This window comes from Planococcus citri, chromosome 1 (genome assembly GCF_950023065.1).
Source record: "Planococcus citri chromosome 1, ihPlaCitr1.1, whole genome shotgun sequence".
Classification (NCBI taxonomy): Eukaryota; Metazoa; Arthropoda; class Insecta; order Hemiptera; family Pseudococcidae; genus Planococcus; species Planococcus citri.
In genome coordinates this window covers 52,686,270-52,706,508 of record NC_088677.1, presented here as the reverse complement: position 1 = coordinate 52,706,508, position 20,239 = coordinate 52,686,270, and the positions used below count along the sequence as shown (strand labels likewise).

The following is a 20,239-nucleotide window of genomic DNA, read 5'->3' as shown; positions in this document are numbered from 1 at the left end:
AAATTATGAAAAAATCATTGCGTGGGGGATAAGAGCACCGCCAAAGTGTTGCTGAAAAGACTATAGCAATATTTTTTTCAAGTAAGTAAAATAACAGAAACAAAAATGTTAAATTAATATGTTCTAAAATTTATATGTACATTAAATTTGCACCCTGTGATCAGAGTGTTTACTGAATCCAGAAAAGCAAATTTCTTGCTTTTTTCTTGCTGTTTTCTCACTTTTAAACATGAAATTTCGTTGTAACTAATGAGCAAACAATGAAAATTGGTTGAAATGAAAAATTCGACCAGAGGAATTTGTGGAGCATTTTTCAAGCTAAAAATAATTACAATTTCCTACTTTCATTTTTGAAAGATCTACACACCTTCAAGTCTTGAAACTGATCAATTTCTGTAAAATTTCAAAATAAAAACTTTCATCAAATTTTACAGAAATTGGTCACTTTTAAAACATCAAAGGTGCATAAATCCTTCAAAAATGAAGGTAAGCCAACGCAAAAATTGCAATTTTCAGCTAAAAAAATGCTGTACAAGTTCTTCAGGTCAAATTTTTTATTTTAACCTATTCTCATTTTTTGCTCATATGGTAGACTTTGGAAACCCGTTGTTTCCTCCCATGAATAGATAAAAAATGATCTTATAGGTAAAGCACCGTGTTGCCCTTGAGGCGAGGGCTGATTTTTTTCTTTGGAATGGAGAATTTTTTGAGGTGCACACAAATATGCATATAGCAAAACCTCAATTTTGTGCACATCTCCAGAACCTGTTTGCTGCAGCAGAACAAGTTATCATTGAAATCTTCCCCCGAATCAGAATCAAAACGTTTGAATTTTTCAACTTTCAAGGTACGGTAATTTTGCCGCCGGTTTTGTAGGTATTGTTTACGAATTTTTGTTCCTTAATTTGTAGGTATTGAAATGTTCTAGTGTTTTTTACTAGAAATTGAACGCACTCGTGCAACAAAAAAGTACTGAGCTGTTCTGTTAGTAAAATTAAACCCAAGCAAGAAAATTGAAAGTCATTTTTGGGAGAGTACCCTTTAAAAAAATTCGCAACGGTAGTACAGGAATTTTAGATGAAATGAGAGGATTTATTCGGACTAATTCCTACAAAAGGTTTTTTTGCGGGATACTGTAGTGGAAGAGGTCCTATTCAACATACTAAAAGTCCCACCCCGTACCCCGCGTGCGTCGCGTGCTAGAGCGTGAAAAGTGTCCCGCCGCGGCGTTTTTTTCGATTTTCTCGCGAGGAGTTAATTTTACGTCAAAAATAGCTTTATTTTTGTATTCTACGTCAAATTTCCGATCTAGTGATATATCAACTGTCCTTCTACCCCCAAGGGGGGTGGAGCTAGAACCATTCAAAAAAGGGGGGTTTCCGGAAAAATACATAAGGGCTATAGGCGCCTAAGAGGGGTGAAATGGTCCCCAAAAACGTTCGAGTTGATATTAGCATGAAAGATGGGTACCATTGAGAAACTTCCGCGTGAAAAATTTCAGATCCACATCCCCTCCCCTTTTTGAGGAACCCCCCTTTTCAAAAATTTCAATAACACTTTTCTCGGCCCCATTTTGACCGATTTTGAAAATTTTTCAGTATGTGATGTATATCCTTAGTAGGTATCCCCACAAAAATTTTCAACCCCCTCCCCTCATATTTACCCCACAAAATGGTGTAAAAATGTGTCTTAGGGAGGGTTGGGGTAAAATGGGAATTTTGGGGAAAATAACTAAATATTAATGAACAGGGTGTCGTTTTCTTATGATTCGATACCGCTGAGCAGGAATATGACGTCAGATTTTTTGCTGCACGCATCTAGCCCTCTCCAGAGCACTTGGCCCCCTCAAGTTTTACTATTGTTGAAAAGCATAGAATATGTTGAAAAACGCTATTTTGAGGGGTAAATACGAGGGGAGGGGGTTGAAAATTTTTGTGGGGATACCTACTAAGGATATACATCACATACCGAAAAATTTTCAAAATCGGTCAAAATGGGGCCGAGAAAAGTGTTATTGAAATTTTTGGAAAGGGGGGTTCCTCAAAAAGGGGAGGGGATGTGGATCTGAAATTTTTCACGCGGAAGTTTCTCAATGGTACCCATCTTCCATGCTAATATCAACTCGAACGTTTTTGGGGACCATTTCACCCCTCTTAGGCGCCTATAGCCCTTATGTATTTTTCCGGAAACCCCCCTTTTTTGAATGGTTCTAGCTCCACCCCCCTTGGGGGTAGAAGGACAGTTGATATATCACTAGATCGGAAATTTGACGTAGAATACAAAAATAAAGCTATTTTTGACGTAAAATTAACTCCTCGCGAGAAAATCGAAAAAAACGCCGCGGCGGGACACTTTTTACGCTCTAGCACGCGACGCACGCGGGGTACGGGGTGGGACTTTTAATATGTTGAATAGGACCCCTTCCACTACAGTATCCCGCAAAAAAACCTTTTGTAGGAATTAGTCCGAATAAAAAACTTGAAATGACTGAACTACGGGTCTGGGAGGTAATAACAGTAATCCGAAATTGAAGAAAAAATCGAGAAAAGAATGTCAATAATGATAACGAAAGTGACCCAGATGAGCCTGGAGTTGTTTTCGATAATGATGACTGATTACACATTTTATCGAATATTATCTATATGTAAATAATTTTCTAATACTTCGCAAGCGATTTCTACAGGTAAGTTTGTGACATAACGACGGTATTTATAATACCACAGTCATATAAAATGCGATAAAAATCCATCGACATTCGAAACTCGTTCACGGTAACGTAATTTTCACCGTTTTACGAAGCTGAAAACGTCAAAGTTTTATTACCTCGGAGTAACAACGTGGAGACGACTCGACTCAGGGTTAAAAATACGACACCCGGAGTATCTTATAATATAGAATACGTAGTGTACTCGTATATAAAGGAACAGCGCGCCGTGGCTCGCGTATAACTCGAAATAACTCATCCATGCGGCGTGAACGTTGCAGTCACAAAGTTTCAATAATAGTTGGGAAAGTTATTTTAAAGGTTAGCAAAGCTAGTCATTTGTCTTAGCGATCCCTAAATGCGATATTTTCCTCGTCTTCCGACAACAACTTCCCGACCGTATCTCTCCGTTCTTTATAAACGCAAAAAAGAAAATTATCCCGGTTCCGTCGGGTTTACGAGTAAGTTCGCCTTCGCCTTCGCAGGCCCCTTCAAGTGACGCGAGTAATAAGGTGAGTAATTTTTCAAAACGAACTGACTAACGTAAGTGCAGCAATGATTTGCGCAAGGTGTGAGAGAGAGTTTATTCGCACATGTCTACGCCGGGTTTCTTTTACACTTCTATCATCGTGTCTGGTCTATTATTAAGTCGGGATACTTTTACACAGAGAGTAGCTATATTGGATAGTTGAAAGTTTCAAAACAACCACGTAGAAAAATCTCAAAGATATAGCTCAAAGTCTGTAAACCATCTTTTTACGGGGTGATATTTTTAATTCGACTCAGAGACGAAAAACTCTAAATGAGAGGCGTTTCGCGATATGGGTCCTTGTTGTGATTCGATGTTTTTTTTTTTATTGGCGATTCCGACTTACTTTTTCACGAGAAATCGAATGGTGCAATCAGATTTCGCTCATCCATCAACTTCTCGTTTAAAAATTACTTGAACATGAATACTCAAAAACTCACATTTTTGGGAAATCAAAAAACAAAGTTTTTGTTTGTTTTTGATTTTTTTTTTTAAATAAAAAAGGTCGATGGAAAAATTATTTTATTGTTATTACCTATGTAAAATTTCATGGCGAATCCGAATTTCTCGGTATTTTTTTGCGGGGTAGTCTGTAACGTTGTGTAAATTCGCCTTTTCACCACAAGGTCCCTTTTCTAAATCACGGATATCAGGCGATAATGAACGAATTTCGTCAAAATTTCCCATCCAACCTATGCGCAAGACAACACTGCACCCAAAAATCAAAAAAAAAAAATTGAAAAAATCGAAGCAATTCGATGTTTTCTCTCTCCTGAAAAAATCGAAATATCACCACAAGGACCCTTATCGCAAAACCCCTCTCAAATAGGTAAATTCCAAAAATTTCAAATCCAAAAATCCTTTTTTCGATGTGTTTTAAATAACCCTTCAACTTGAGTTTTAAAAAATTCACATTCAAAGTACCCACTCGAATCGCGTCGCATGTCGGAAATTCACATAGACGAAAAATATGTACAACCCAATTTCAACGTTTTCGTCGCCTTATAGGCTATACGGCTATAGCTTCGTATATATAGCATCATTTAGGAGGAAAACTTGACTGAATCATCTCGCAATAACATTCCCAACTCGCGATAATAACATCGGCATTGCTTAAAATTGCTAAACTTCGAGCCACATATCGTAAAGATATTAGAGAAATGCTTTTCTGGCCAACTTTCAGCTGGTTTAAATTGTTAAGAGGCTTCTGCAAAAGGTCTTATTTGGTTTGAAAATAATCAATTAAAATTCTTAGCATTGATGAAGGCGGAGGCGGATGATGTAGAAAATTTCGGATATCATTTTCGAAACCCTGTACAAAGGTAGAAACATTTCATAAGGAAATTTTCCTGTTTCTTCTAATCATGCATATATCTAGAAATACCTACGACATCTCCCCTTGCCACCCCCTCATCAATCCTAGAAGAAACCTTGCATTTTCTAAACCCAAGTGGAGGGAAAGAAAGTGGAGGGAAAGATTAGTGGGGGCAGCACGAATGCAAATGGTTACCTTAAAGCTGAAATCGAGTATGTCCACAAAAAAGTACGATTTTACGCATCACTGATAAGGTTCGGATTTGCTCGGAAGGGTTCGTTGAGTCCTGATTGAACATCGGTAAGCTTTGTGCATCTTCCGTGGTGCACTTTTACTGCACGCAGATGCAAATTTTCCAATTCAGAGCACCCTGGAGTCTTATCAGTGATGCACAAAGATGTTTCTTTTTTTTTTATGGACATACTCGGTTTCGGCTCAAAGGTAACGATTAATCAAAGTTTTAACGAAGGGTCAAAATGATTTCAAGTGATGTCTGTGCCGTGCGATCAACCCAGAATGTGTCTCCCCCACCCCTCCCACATGTAATACACTTTAGCTATTACTTTGGAAAGAGGCCCCAAACATGAACTTTTTTCTTGAAAACTGTTCCAAGTTGATCCCACCCAAAAAGGTGTTGGGAATTAATTTAGAATGCATTGTGGAAATATAGGTACTTACATCTAATAAACAAATTCAAATTCATTTAATGTCGCAAACTGAGTTTTTCTAACTACCTATTTCAAGGTTTTGAGTAAGTATTCAAAATTTTACTCATTTTTGAAAAAAAAAGAGTTTTTTCGAGTTTGAAAGTTCAAACCCCATATTATTTTTGAACGGACATCCCCTGAAAAAAAATGCGATTTGAGATCCTGAATCTCGCTGCACGATTCGTTATTCGATCAAACCCCCACTAACCCTCCCTCCAGTAGCGTTGTCGAATATCCGAATGCATTCGGATAGATACGAATTATTCATCCGGACCCGAAATGTCAGAATAATTCAAAGTTGTGAAAATAGGACGATCCATCCATAGAGTGAATTTATGTGAAATGGTGACGCTCCAAAAAACTGCTGATGCGAAGTCCGCCAAAAGTTCGAATTAGCAATTGGAATGAGTACTGAAACTGATATTAATTTATAATTTCAATAAAGCGTATATATTCAATTGTGACTGTGAGAGTTCTTTTTTAAAATTAACAAAAATAATCTGTATTTTATTTTAAGAAAACGTCTGGAGGTTAGTAATAAGAATTCTCGATCACACACTTAGGTCAGTGAAAATGAAAAATTTAGCGGAAATGCCTATACTTTATTTCGTATTGTCATCTTCGAGCAATCGTTGAACAGATTTCCCAGGAGGAATGAGACTTCAATTATATTTTTTCATTTCACTGCGATCAATTAAACAAAACTGCATTTTAATATCGACGATCTTTGTTTTATTAAATCAATCGCTTTAATGAACTTCCACAGTTATCTATTCTGTATTTTGGTACAAATCTCATTATTGAAATGAAGTAAATGATTTATAGCAGGAAAATCTACCACTGGATGGCGTCTCAAACGAGCAGTAGGCCACATCGAAGTTGTTCGAGTAATCGCCGCCGTTCTGAAACATGCATTGTTGACAGTTGATGAAATAAACGCATTCGACGAACAGCTTCTACTTCACTACATTGATGATGATGCCCCTCACAGCTCATGTGAAAGAGAAGGTTTTAGGAATTATCAGAAACGTGTAAATCCGGAGTATCCAGCGCCAAGCAGAGGCAGATTCATGACAGTTCTATCTAGATAATTTATTCCAGCGATAAAGTATCAAAATAAGATGAAAAAGCCATAGAGGAAAATCAGTCGCACTTATGATGGACGGTCACTCATTCTCAAATTTCAACACAAATCAAATACGTTAATAACACACCTCAATTTTCATTAAATTAACCATATTTATTTTTTTTCAACTCACAAAAACGGTTTTCTGTGTTAGAAGCATAACCAAGCCACTTGGGGAAAAATTTACGGTACCTAACCGAGTTGTGGAGAGTAAAATTTAGAATCACCCCTAGGTGTCATCAGATTTTCGCCAGAGCAACTGCACATGATTTAAACAACATTTATACATATTTCTGCACGTTTCATTGCTTTTCGTTGTATTTCATTGTAAAACATGTGAACGTGTAAAACGATGAAAGTCGTTTAAATCATGTACATGTTGCTCAGGCGAAAATCTGATGACACTTAGGCGATTCTGAATTTTATTCTCTACAACTTGGTTACCATAAATTATTTTCCGAGCGGTTTGATTTTGCTTCAAATTCAAAAAAACCGTTCTCATAAGTTGAAAAAAAAAACCGGTTTGCGAACATTCACTGGCTTGTAGGGAGTGTTAGCGGGGTTTAATCTAAAAACCAATTGCACAGCGAGATTCAGTGTCTCAACCGTTTTGTTTATTCAATTTTGTCTATAGTTACTTGTTGAATATTGAAAATTTGATTATCTGGGTAAGTTGAAGTTAATTAATTGTTTCGAGAACTTTTAATTTCTATCGTTTATCTATTAGAAAAGTTTTAAAAAATTAAACTATAAATTATTATTTTTTAGAAAATGAACTTTGAAATTTCGAAAAATGAAGTTCATGAATCTGGTATATCCGGTGATGAACTTATAATAGCGGTACCTACGACTTCAAGTATTAAATACAGTGGTTCAGCGTCCGGGTCCATTTACACCGTTTCGTCCCCTACTTCGTTTTGCCATAATAACGATGATAATTCTTCTAACGAACCGACATCTTCGAACGTATGTTTATACGATGTTCCGAATGTTTCAAGATGCACAAACTGGGACTTGCAGTCCGCTTTCGGCCATGCTAATGTCGATGACGGAGACGATTTTGTCTTGTTCATGGTGCATCCTGGGTGCACGCAACATATGTTTCGGTTCACAGGTGTACTAATTAACAAGAAAAATCTTTCCGGAGACGAAAAAAAAGTCCAGAAAGAGGGTGTCTCTTTAGGAGATCTAATAGTGCTCAACGAGTATGAACGCGTGCCTCTTTACCGAGGAACTTTTTAAGCATTTCAAAATTGTTATCGTCTGGTTTTTCGGTAATCTTTGACAACGATCCGAGAATCGTTGACAGTAAAGGTAATATTGTAACTCACATAAAAAACGTAAATGGATTTTTTTTGTAGTTTTTCTAATAAACTTCATATACCCCTTTTACATGTTAGCTTGTCATTTCGAATGCAACATAAGTGCAGCATTTTCAGCAAAACATCTCATTTTTCTCTCGCAAAATTCGCAAAAAAAAACCTTGAAAAACGATATTTTAAAAATGCACTAAAAACGACGTTTTTGAAGCTACATCTGGTCGTTTCAGGAAAACGCAAATACCAATGGTTCGATCTAACCATCATTCGATTCCTAATAAAATTTATATTCAGAATAAACTCCTGAAAAAATTTTGAAAAATCTATTGGGATAATTTAAAAACCATAAAGTTCAATATTCAGTCCAAATAAGCAAATGTAATTATCGGTCCGATAAATCTATACTTTTATTAAAATCATCATTTTCTTTGATAGTATAAAACCTTGAGTTGACAACATATGCCAAAAATGGCATCTGTGTAAAAAAGAAGCATACGTTTGACAACATATGCCAAAATTGGCATCTAACGGAAATTTTTACATAAAAAATTTTCAGTAATTTTTAGTAGATGCCATTTTTGGCATATGTTGTCATTCACTAGGTAAAATTTCATTTTTCACGTGAGAGATGCCATTTTTGGCTTATGTTGTCTTTTACATGTTGTTTACGCAAGGTTAATACAAATTCTATATTTCAGTCTATTGCAATATCCATGCAACTACGAACATATCGATAATTCGCTGAATTAAATTTTTTACAGAACGATATTATTCAAATTGGTTCTTCTTCAGTTATGAAAATTTTCATAATGAATTTCTTCAAAATGGTACTGATGATTTCGTTTACTTGTACACTGAGAGAACTGTTTAGTAGAAGTTACTGTAAAATTTAGTAAAGTGGCCCCCTGGTAACCCTTTTTGTAAAATTTACTACATTTTGTAGTACATATACTAAGAAATGTAGTAGAAAAAGTACATTTTACTACGTTTCTTAGTAGTTTGTACATACTAAGAAATGTAGTAAATTCTACAAAAAAATGACCAGAGGCCCTCTTTACTAAACTTTTCAGTAATTTTTACTAAAGTGATTTTTCTCAGTGTAGTAGTTCAAATAACAACTGATACGGATAACTATGTATGTATGTATTTCCGGGATATTAGAAAATGTTTTTTTTTAATTTCAATTGTGATTTTGGAAACGTTCGGTAATCGAAGTTCAACAAAACTTTCAATTTTTTTTGTTTCTAGTAGTTCCGAAAAGCCGGTTATCTCACGCTGTTTGCGTGAGTGTTTTTTTTTCAATTACTATTATATGTACACATACACAAGCCTTGACAATCCAACACCATGAAGAAATTGGAGACAATTTTCAACCAAAAAAGTAGCTCCCAAGAAAAATTTTCACGTGATGGAATTTCTTCACTATTTGGCGGCAAACAGAAGAAATTCCAAACAACATGATTGAACTGAAACCCGAAACGAACTGAAAAAACACTACGAATAAATTCGTAAAATTTCACGAAAATTATACTTATACCCTGACGAAGTCACCCCTGAAAAACCTGTAGCTATGAGAAATCCGCAATTCGATCATGTAATTCTCGCGGTTGATATAATTTACGCGATAATTCAATATCGACAGCGAGAATCTGCGAGAAGAAATTCAATTTGTGACGACGACGATGGTTTCTCGCAAAAACGTTTAAATTTCATCGGATTCTTCGCAGAACACTGTAGGTATTATAACAGCGTGATGAAATATTATATAAGAAATAAATAAGCTCGTTTTATTATCCGCTTGTAAAAGAATAATTCTTTGACTGGATTATTTTAGGATAGGACGCGACGACATTGTGCGATGCGAGCGGCGGCGCGACGAAACGACGAGAGCTGCGTGTTTTCAGGCACCTTTTAATACAACGGAGAAATTTTATAATAACGGACAGTGAACTCTTCATTAAACGACATCGTATTTTCTTCGGCGTGTATAGAAAATAACAGCAGTTCATTTTAGACAATACCGTTGAGATTAGCGACGAAATTATACAGCGACTGGGGTAAAATCGTGTAAATACGAGTATCGATCGCCTTGAAACATTTCAGTCCATAGTATATACAATGGTAAATAAACAATATATGCATCAACACGCACCAATACAATATATGACATCGACAATGAGTTAGGAAATTGCATTTGAACGAAACCCACTACCACTACATTCCCCTCCTCATTCAAGTAGTTTTGAAAAATTATCATTTTATTCATTTTCTGAAAATCAGTTCGTTGCGAACGAGTTGAAAATGCGCATTTTCCGTAATATTATGCGTAAAAAGTGCGTGATTTACTCCGCGGAGGGGGGGGGGGATTATTTTGCCAAAATTAACAAAAAGAACTCGTGAAAAAATTGTACGAATTTGAGATACCAGACTTGATTTCAGGAGTATATTTGAAACAGCTCAGTTCCTTCCTATCAATTCATATTTACGGCAAACTGGTTATGCAATTTTATTAACACGGAAGAATTCAATAAGTATGTTTTTTTTAAACGGATAATACATATGTGAAGAGTCCACGGAAAGAACCAGGTAAGTCACTTTTTCAAACTTTTGTGTTACGGCGTTTTGAAGTATCAGAATGCTCCAATTTTGTAGTGAATTTGAATTTCATCAAAGTAATGACTGGAAATACATCACACAACATCCCACAAACACAATTTGAGGTATTTTAGAAAAAAAAATGAAGAGATGCGCCAGTCACAAGTTGAAAAGTCACTCTTTTCGTGAAAAAATCAAGCAAAAAATCGAAAAATTAGCGTTTTGCAACAACTTGAATTGAATGAAAATCGATTATTATGATGACATAATAAAAAATTTTCGGATTCTAAATAGTTAACGATGTTGAAATTTTCTTCCTGCCGCCTCACATTTGGTCTCTGCTCATTTCTCTCCCCTCCTCTTTTTTTTAAAGGCCATTTTCACCACAAAAAATCGACTTTTTACAAAATCTAAAAATAGACTACATTTTTCTACTCCTCAGTGTGAATTTAATTCAACCCTAAACTCATTTTTGAAAAAAAGTGACTCACCCAGGTTCTTTCCGTTGACTCTTCATGTACATGAATCCATAATCTGGATTCTACCCGGATTTTCTGTCCAAAAATCCAAAAATCCAAAAAACCAAAATCCATCCTTGAAAATCGCGGTAAAAAAAACAAAGGTCAAATTTTAAATTTTGGTGGGTTTGTTGATGATTTGAAATTTGATTTCTTCAAAATATAAATATAGAGATGGGATTTATTAGGATTGATGATTTTCTTTCATCATCAGAATACTGACGAACTGACCTGTGCATGGCTTGTATTCGTTTCTGTTCCTTCAAATTTTAATTGCAGGCGTTCAAGAGTATATTGCTTCTCATTTGAAAGATTTCAAATTCCGAGAAGGAAAATTGCGGTTAGTCGTTAGAAGACCAAGTTATCCTTAGTACATTGATGAAAATGAAGCAAAATTTGTCATTTACGTTTCTGGCAATTTTGTATGGAGTAGATCGCAGAACAATTGGTAGTATACCCAATTGGTAGTAGTGTAATACTTAACTACCACTTTTTTTTTGCAAAAATCCTCATAATTCATTGTATATTACTACCCACTCGAAGCTTTTTTCGAAATTCCGAGGGCAAGTTGAAAAAAAATGGTGGTCAAGTTCTTCCAGAAATACACCTTTTTCTCTATTTTGACGAACTTAACTACCATTTTTTTTCAACTTGCGCTCGGAATTTCAAAAAAAGCTTCGAGTGGGTAATAATATACGATGAGTTATGAGGATTTTTGCAAAAAAAAGTGGTAGTTAAGTTTTAATAAAAATAAAACTCAACTACCATTTTTTTTTCAACTTACCTACGGAATTTCGAAAAACGCTTCGAGAGGGTAATATTATACGATGAATTGAAAGGTTTTTTGCAAAAACAATCGGTAGTTAAGTTTTAATAAAAATAGAACTTGAATACCACTGATAACTCGAAAAGCTCAATTTTTGATACCAGTAATCTCTGGTTAGTAACTACCTACTTAAAAATTCTGAAACGTTTTAACTGTTGGTTAGACTTGTCAACAGTTAAATTGCCGCTAACCGAAAATTGAGAAACCAGCCCTCAATATAAATTATCGTAATTCGTAATTATGGAGGTTCATCTTAATATTAATTTAGAAAATATAAATTCTTTTGTTGAATTTAATAATTACATAGGTAGTTTGCACAAAACGGAATTGTTTTTTTTATTACAAAAGTGGAATGTGATCCGATGTTTTAAACGTTGTTCGAATTCTGAGATAAAATTGTATAAATGCAGGGAAATAGTGGTAGGCAAGTACATTTTTCTTCAATTTTGTATCCTGTAGATCGATCAATTTCATTACCAAATTAAAATGAATTATAGGGTACAGGTTCCAGTGCTAAAATTGTACCATTGAGCCGTATGTGTATTGCTGTAAACAAACACATGCAAGACGAAATATGATTTTGCAGAGGCACGCTCATGTCGAACTAGGTACCTATAGGTTTGCGTTCAGAGAATTGTTTTTTTCCCATTTTATTCATCTCAGGTCTAATATTTACTCGTAATTTATGTTTCTAGATCTCCGGTATATTTGCACCAAGTGCAAAACTACGAGATCGATATTCTCAGGTTCTATCTTCGAAAATAAGTCTATTGAATTACAAACTATTTTAAATTTGTTATATTCGTGGGCGATGGGCTACAGTGTCCAAAATACTGCTAGATTATTAGGTTTTAAAAGTAATAATACGATCGTGCAATGGATGCAGTATGCCAGGGATATTTGCTCCATGCAAATACTGAAAATTTGGTCTGGTGGTTTTAGGTGGAGAAGGCAAAGTGGTAGAAATCGACGAATCTCTTTTTGTCAAGAGAAAATACAATAGGGGCCGATTACCGAAGACATGGAATAAGGATATGCCTATGGAATGGGTTTTTGGTATTTATGATCATGATTTGAAAGTAGGTATATTAACCGCAGAGCAAAAATGGAAAGAGTAAATTGTTTTTTTTTTCATTTTTTTTTTTGATTTTATTCATTTAACTAAACTAAGTACATTTTAAAAAAAAAAAAAACAGAGATCGAGAAACAATATTAAATATCGCGGTAGACACAGAAAATAGATTAAACGTAATACATGACGAGCTGCAGGAGATTAAGCAAAGTCATCGCACCACGAAACGAAAATTGACGGTAACACTCGAAGAAAATAAAAAGCTATGAAAAGAAAACGACGCGCTTCATACTATTATCAATAAGTATAAACAGTATACAACTGCGGTGCAACGCAATGTCGAAAAATTGTATATAGGGTCCAGTAATGGTCTAGAATATGTGCAAATGCACGAAGAAAGTCTGAGGAACTTAATTCCTGAATAAAATACTGTATTTATTCAGGAATCAATTTCCTCATTTTCTTCATACATTTGCACATATTCTCAACCTTAATTGGTAGAATTCTGTAAATAAATATAAAATAAGATACCTATTTAAATTAATAAATAAATAATTAAATGAATTCATGTACTTACAAAGGATCCATGATATATGTACTTATGTATTGTTGTACTTGTACAAAACGTAAACACGAAATGACGCGTGACGCCTTCTTATTATCCTGCCATGGGTGACATGGCAGATTTATACGGGAGTAGTACTGTCTTGTAGCTCTCATCACGGGGAACAAGGGGCACTACCTACAAGCCCCTCTATCTATTCATGGGAAGAAACTACAGGCGTCTAATGAGCAAAACCAAAAAATGAAAATTTGTCTAAATGAAAAATTTGACCTAGGGAACTTGTAGAACATTTTTTTAGATGAAAATTGCAATTTTTAGGATTAGCCTACCTTCATTTTTGAAGGATCTATGCAATTTTGAAGTTTTGAAACAGATCAATTTGAGTAAATTTGAAATTTTTCAGAAATTGATCTGTTTCAAAACTTCAAAATTGCATGGATCCTTCAAAAATAAAGGTAGGCTAATCCCAAAAATTGCAATTTTCATCTAAAAAAATGTTCTACAAGTTCCCTAGGTCAAATTTTTCATTTAGACAAATTTTCAATTTTTGGTTTTGCTCATTTTCCAGACTTCAGACGCCCGTAGTTTCTTCCCATGAATAGATAGAGGGGCTTGTAGGCAGCGCGCTGTGTTCGCCTCGACGAGAGCTACAAAATGGTACTACTCCCGTATAAATCCCTCATGTCACCCATGACAGGTTAATGGTAATGAAGGGAAACCATGATGCATTAGTGTTTTAGTCGTTGTAAGTATTGAGCTTATCGAGTTATCAGTGGTAACCAAGTTCTATTTTTATTAAAACTTAACTACCACTTTTTTTTGCAAAAATCCTCATAACTCATCGTATATTATTACCCACTCGAAGCTTTTTTCGAAATTCCGAGGGCAAGTTGAAAAATAATGGTTGTTAAGTTCGTCAAAATAGAGAAAAAGATGTATTTCTGGAAGAACTTAACTACCATTTTTTTTCAACTTGCCCTCGGAATTTCGAAAAAAGCTTCAAGGGGGTTATAATATACGATGAATTATGAGGATTTTTGCAAAAAAAAGTGGTAGTTAAGTATTACACTACTACCGAACAGTTTCTCGGTGCTTCACAAGGATGACAAAAATACTTCGTGTAGTTTTAGAGAACTTCGTATGCGCTCAAGATCGTGAAGTTATTGGTGAAAATCTTCCTCGACATTTCGATCAATTTTTCACGTGCAAATACGTATTGGATTGCACTGAAATTCCGGTTTGCAACCTTAAATGTATCAAGTGTCGAACTCAAACTTATTCACACCATTATGGAAGACGTAACTCTTACGGCCAGTTACAGAAAAATTGAAAGTCCGTAACCTGAGTTTGGGTATACTGGTCCGCCATTTTCTTGCGAAAGCGATTTTTTCATGTCGAAAACTATGACATTTACAAAAATTTAGCAAGAGTTCTTTTCTGAAAAAATTGAAAAAATATGATTAATTTTGCAAAAATCTTGAAATTTTATGCAGTAGAACCTGAGATTCTGACAAAATAAACAAAATTACCTACGAACATTTTTTTATTTTCTCATTTTTTTCAAATTTCTCAGGTTCTACAGTATAGAATTTCAAGATTTTTGCAAAATTGATCATATTTTTTCATTCTCTACAAAAAAAGGACTATCTCAAATGCTTGTAAATGTCATAGTTTTCCACTTATAAAAAAATTCGCTTTCGCAAGAAAATGGTGGACCAGCTACCCCATCACTACCTGAGTTGTGTGTAGTTCATGTTTTACAACAGAAAATACAATTATGTATTTCATCTATTTTATCGATACTGATTGGCGGGGTAATAAAACTACTAGTAGACTTGGTTGCATTCCCTGTAAAACTTGAATTGGTTCGTGATCGATCAGCTCATTTTTCAAATAGGAATAATCAAGAATTTTTTGATACTATAGTTTATTCTCATTTTTAAAAAAATTATTGAATACTTTTTCGGACAGAAATATTTAAATCAGACAAATGACATTGTAATGCAATTTTATCACATTTTAACATGAAAGTAGGTAGATTTTTTTCATGGTAGGTAGTTTTATTCATTATTTTCCGAACATCTCAAGTTGAAATCAAGCTCTTTCGATTTCATCTCTGCCGAATGTGCTTCGATCATGTTCTTCCTCGGCAAATTCATGGTTCAACTTTCAGATGCAGAGTGAACCCCATGAAATTTGGTTTAAGGCTTAACATGGCATTGTGCAACACCACTTTTGTCTAGAACCAAGTTGCAACCATGTTCACGGTTTAAACCACTGTGGTGCAAACTGGCCCTAAAAATTATTCAAACGCTATAAAAATTATTCAACCAAAAAAAAAAATGCGATAAAAAGCTTGCTAATGTTCCCAAAGCGTACAAAATTACATAATAATATTGAATTTACGCCAACACGTCCCTTAAACACATACACAACATATACTTCACATTGTAAACCTAGAATTACCATCATCTGTGCTCTTTTTCCATAGCTGGCGTATTTTTACATACGTTCCGAATACTGGCAACAATTGAAAACCCATCTAGAGAACACCTCGAGCTAAAAGATAAAGAAGAAAAAATCTTCTCGTACTCGTATCTTATATCCATCACTTTTTATACACTTGTATATCCAAAAAGTACGACAATTTCATTAAAGGGGTAAAATCATCGCAATAACAGCACGAAAATCTATTTCTTATTGAACGTGTAACACAATCGAATCATCGGGACGATTGTCATTCGCTATTTATAAACCGCCACCGATGCGAAATAGAAATACTGCGTGACGTTCGACATTTTCTCGAAGAATAAGAAAAAAAAGCAAAAATAAAAGAAAGAAAAAGTGAAGAAAAAAGATCACACAGTTCATACGTTCTTATATACGTATCTTCTTCTCCAGCATCTCGTCTCGCGTAGTCGTGTCTCTTGCCAAACATATCAAGCCTTATATAGGAACGAGCTTATCTGATGTAAAAAAAAAAAAAACTCCCAAGTTGGAAAAACTTTTATACATCATTCATTCGACAAACGAAAAACAAAATCCAATTGCTGAAGTTCGTTTTTCAAAATTCACCGACACATGTGTAAATACATAATACCTATCTTTGTTGCACGATGTGGATACCTAACCACTAACCAGACTAAGAAGCCAGAACAGTAAAGCGAATGCGAGAATTAATAAAATTACCCAAAACAGACACACGGGTTGTCAAGGTGTAATGGTAATGGGCCAAGCAACCATGCAGCAAGAAAATAAGTAAAACAAAATCTCGTCTGCGTATTCGCTGTTCATCGTACGTAGAAAGTATCCGAAGAGGAAAAATAAATAAGCAGCACACCTTTTCTCAATTACATACGCCGGAGTGGTTTACCTTTTAAAAGATAACCTTTTATGCGGAGCATCCTTTGTCAATTTTCAAGAAAATAATGCCCAAGACTTGGTAATATCGGCAACAATATATTCGCCGGAGACCGTTCGCTCGTTCTCTCTCTCTCGTGTTACAGACTTGCGATTCTGTCAGTCGAAAATCTATATAAGAAAACCAGAACACAAACCCTCACATTCGTTTAAAGTTCGTCCGGGTGTAAAATGAAAAGAATACGAAGAAGAAAAAAAAACCTTATGAAAACAAACTTCAAAAACGAAAAACTTTTTTTTTTGCTCCAGAATAAACAACCTTTTCGGTGCACTGGTTTGTGTAGCGAAGTATAGACAGGCAGGTAGTACGGTGAAAAAAACATGGTATTTGGTCGGAACCCTAGTCCATCCTACTCAGAAGCCGATAATTTAAACTTGTGTATAGTTTCCACATTCCCAAGTTACCTTCGAAAGACGCGGCCTTACACCTCTGCTCGGCAATTTTATTATTTTTATTTGCCTTCTCTCGGGGGCAGCGAGAAACGCAACGTGAATGGCGAAAATTCGATACTCCTTAAAAGCCACTCTCTCTCTAAAGCTTTCTTTATACCCACATCATTCAAAAAATCTATTGTCAAATAAGATTACACACATTTCATCAAAATGTTCACCAAGCCGAAACTCTCTCCAAACGAGAACCGAAAGAGAGAAGGGGTAAAAAAAATACGACGTCTATACACTCTCTTTTTATTGATGAGATTCCCGTCGACGATGTCGTTGGACAAAAATCAAAATCACTCAGTGTAACCATTAATTGACATCTATAACGTCTTGTTTTTCCTCTCGGCTTGCAGCGGTTAAAGTCTCGGCTAAATCGATCTCAGCTGTCATACTTTTGGAACACAGGCTCCTCCGACTCGAGATGGAAAATTAAAAAAATAATAATAAAGATAATAAACCGAGGAGCTAATCGTGCTTTGAAAGTCATAAGCTCCATATTGTACCGTACTGCGGCCGGATAGTTTTTCTCATTTTCTTGGCATAAGGCGAAGAAACTGAAGAAAGATGAGGGTGCCAAAATTGCGGCAACTTTCGTACACACCACACAAATACATAGGTACACAAAACTCCGTCGTAAAAAAGAGCCGCGGGACAATTCGAGGGTTTAAAATATCGCTGCTGCTATCTGTGCTGCTTTCGAGATACTTTTACGCGATATTGTCTACGTTATTCTAAAATGGGAATTATATACATAGTAGCAAAGTTTTACTGCTCTTGATGGCGTAAAAAAATCAGTTTAAAAACTTGCAATTAGAAGAAATGCATGTATGTTGTAGTCTCAAATGAAAAATTCTCAAGTATGATCCTTTTTATGCAGAACAACATACCTATACCTATCAAAAACCTGCAATGATGTTTTTTGGTATTCCCGAGAAAATTATTTTCAAAGATTTTAGGTAGGTAAATACAAAATTGCTCAGAAAAATATCAAAACTTTATTCGGTTCCAAACAGCCAATTTCCTGCTCAGTAAGTGCATAATACATAGAACTTTTCTTTATAAATAAACACGTTAAATCACATCAATTAATGATTTTGCTAGAGTTGAACAAATATACACCACCACACCCTTTCGACCATTGTAGCCATTCTACAGACTGTAAACTCGAATTTGAAATAAATTAAATAAAATCTAATTTTCGGTTCCATTTTCAGCGAATGGGTACACCAAAACAAAAGAGAAACTCTAAAAAAGTATTCTGGTTTGAATTCACTGCGCCTAGCCACCGTGTAAAAATTTACCAACTTTAGAAAACTCAACTCTCGTTCACGTTGCTTTTTCTCGAAAACATTTTTTTCATGTAGAAAGGAATTAGAAAAAAATCCTTTTTTTTAAATAGCTTACTTAACAAAATGAACGTTCTTAAATGTGACTTCTTTTTTTTTGTTTTAGTTTCCTCTCGATGTTTGTGTAATTTGTTCATTTATTCTTCTATGTTCTTTTTTTGTTTTCATCATTATCCATAAACCTTCTCATCTGTGCTCGTTCTTTTTAAAACTTGCTTTTTGAAACAATGCGAGTTTATTAAGTTGTTGGTATTTTTCTATGTTTGAGTAAATTATAAAGAAAAAAAAATTAAATTAAAGAGAATTGTAACTGTTTTCCCCTTCTATATCTTTTAAACGACTAAAACGGATGACTAGGATTATTCGCTGAAGGAAAAGCAACGACGGAATATTCTTTGAAAGCTCGATTTAAAACTATTTTGTTTTTAGTCGGAAGAATTTGAATTAGCAACTAATTTGGCGTTTTTTTTTTTCAGGAAATATTCGGCAGAAGACAGTGAAATTAAGATGATTCGCTATTCAATCAGTAGAGATACCTATACACGTGTGATTAAATCACTCAACTCATCTAATTTATTTTAAACTGATACGTATGTATAAATATCACTTGACCATAAAATAACATTTTTTGCGACTTTGAAAAAAATATGGCTCGAAAATGAGCTAAACTCATTAATTTTCTCATTTAAAAATTAATTAATTCGACCATGATGCCTGTAAGAGAACTGGCATAAAATGCATCTTCTTCCTTCCACTCCCAAAACATTGAATAAAAGAATGAATCATATTGAACGTTATTTTGATAATTTTTTTTCTAATACTTGCATATCTACCTACTCTCATATCTTTTTCACAGCAGGATTAACATTTTATAAGCGAATGCCGATAAAATGAAAAAATAAACATTATTCATACCTTGAAGACTTCAAAAACTTATGAAATCGCCCACAATGTCTGCAGGTTTTCGGGTATCCCACTCATCTTTTTTTCTTTAGAAAATAGTGACTTCAATTACCTGAAAAAAAGAAAGAGAAATAAATATTGGAAATGATACATGGTTATGAATGCAATTGACAGTAAAATTGAAATTCATTTCATGACGTTACAATGATAAAAATTGTGTAGGGCATCAGGGAAGGGGGGAGACAACCAACAACCAATAAGTCATCACCATATTCATGTACGCGGGCCAGATTCGAAAAATTGAACAAATTTTTCGAGATAACGTCAAGGGCTAAAGTTAGACCGTAAAAACAAGTCTAGCCGGGTAAGTGTATAGTAAATCGGCTCCCGAATAGGATTTTGAAATTAAGCTGTAGAAGTTGGTTTTTGGGGCCCAAAACCCCCGTGACAAAATTTTCAGATCTTTAGTTCACCCAACTCCTTCAAAAGGAGACAGATTGACATTTCTGCTGAAAATTCAATTTAGGCAGTTTTTAACCGAATTTTTTTCAAACTTGAAGAAATGTTAGACATTACCAAAGGCCATTCGTGAGAATTTTTGGAATTTTTTCGAGCGTATTCTGTCGGCAAATTTGCATTTTTAGTCCCTCAATCGCGTTTTCGGGAACTTTTTGCAGAGGTGAAATTGCAAAAGAAATACTTTATTGGATACATTTTCTAGATGCACAATATGTATTTTTTATCAGAATTTTTTAGGTAGGATGAAGACCCTAAAAAATGCCAAAAACTGTTTTTTTAATTTGCCAGTTGCTAGACGTGTTCACAAATTTTATTAAGAAATGTACGAAGTTGT

The 20,239-nt window shown here is 34.8% G+C and overlaps 1 protein-coding gene across 4 annotated transcripts in view; it reads right to left on the bottom strand.

Moving 5' to 3' along the window:
• mbl (muscleblind) overlaps positions 1-20,239 on the bottom strand; it is a 368,573-nt gene that overhangs the window by 249,615 nt on the left and 98,719 nt on the right. The window contains exon 1 of one of the 4 annotated variants that reach the window (XM_065346121.1): positions 19,399-19,479. The exons of the other annotated variants lie outside the window; for them this stretch is intronic. The gene's annotated coding sequence lies outside the window, so the exon portion shown is untranslated. Of the gene's footprint in view, positions 1-19,398; positions 19,480-20,239 lie in introns of those variants that run through there. 4 annotated transcript variants of the gene reach the window in all.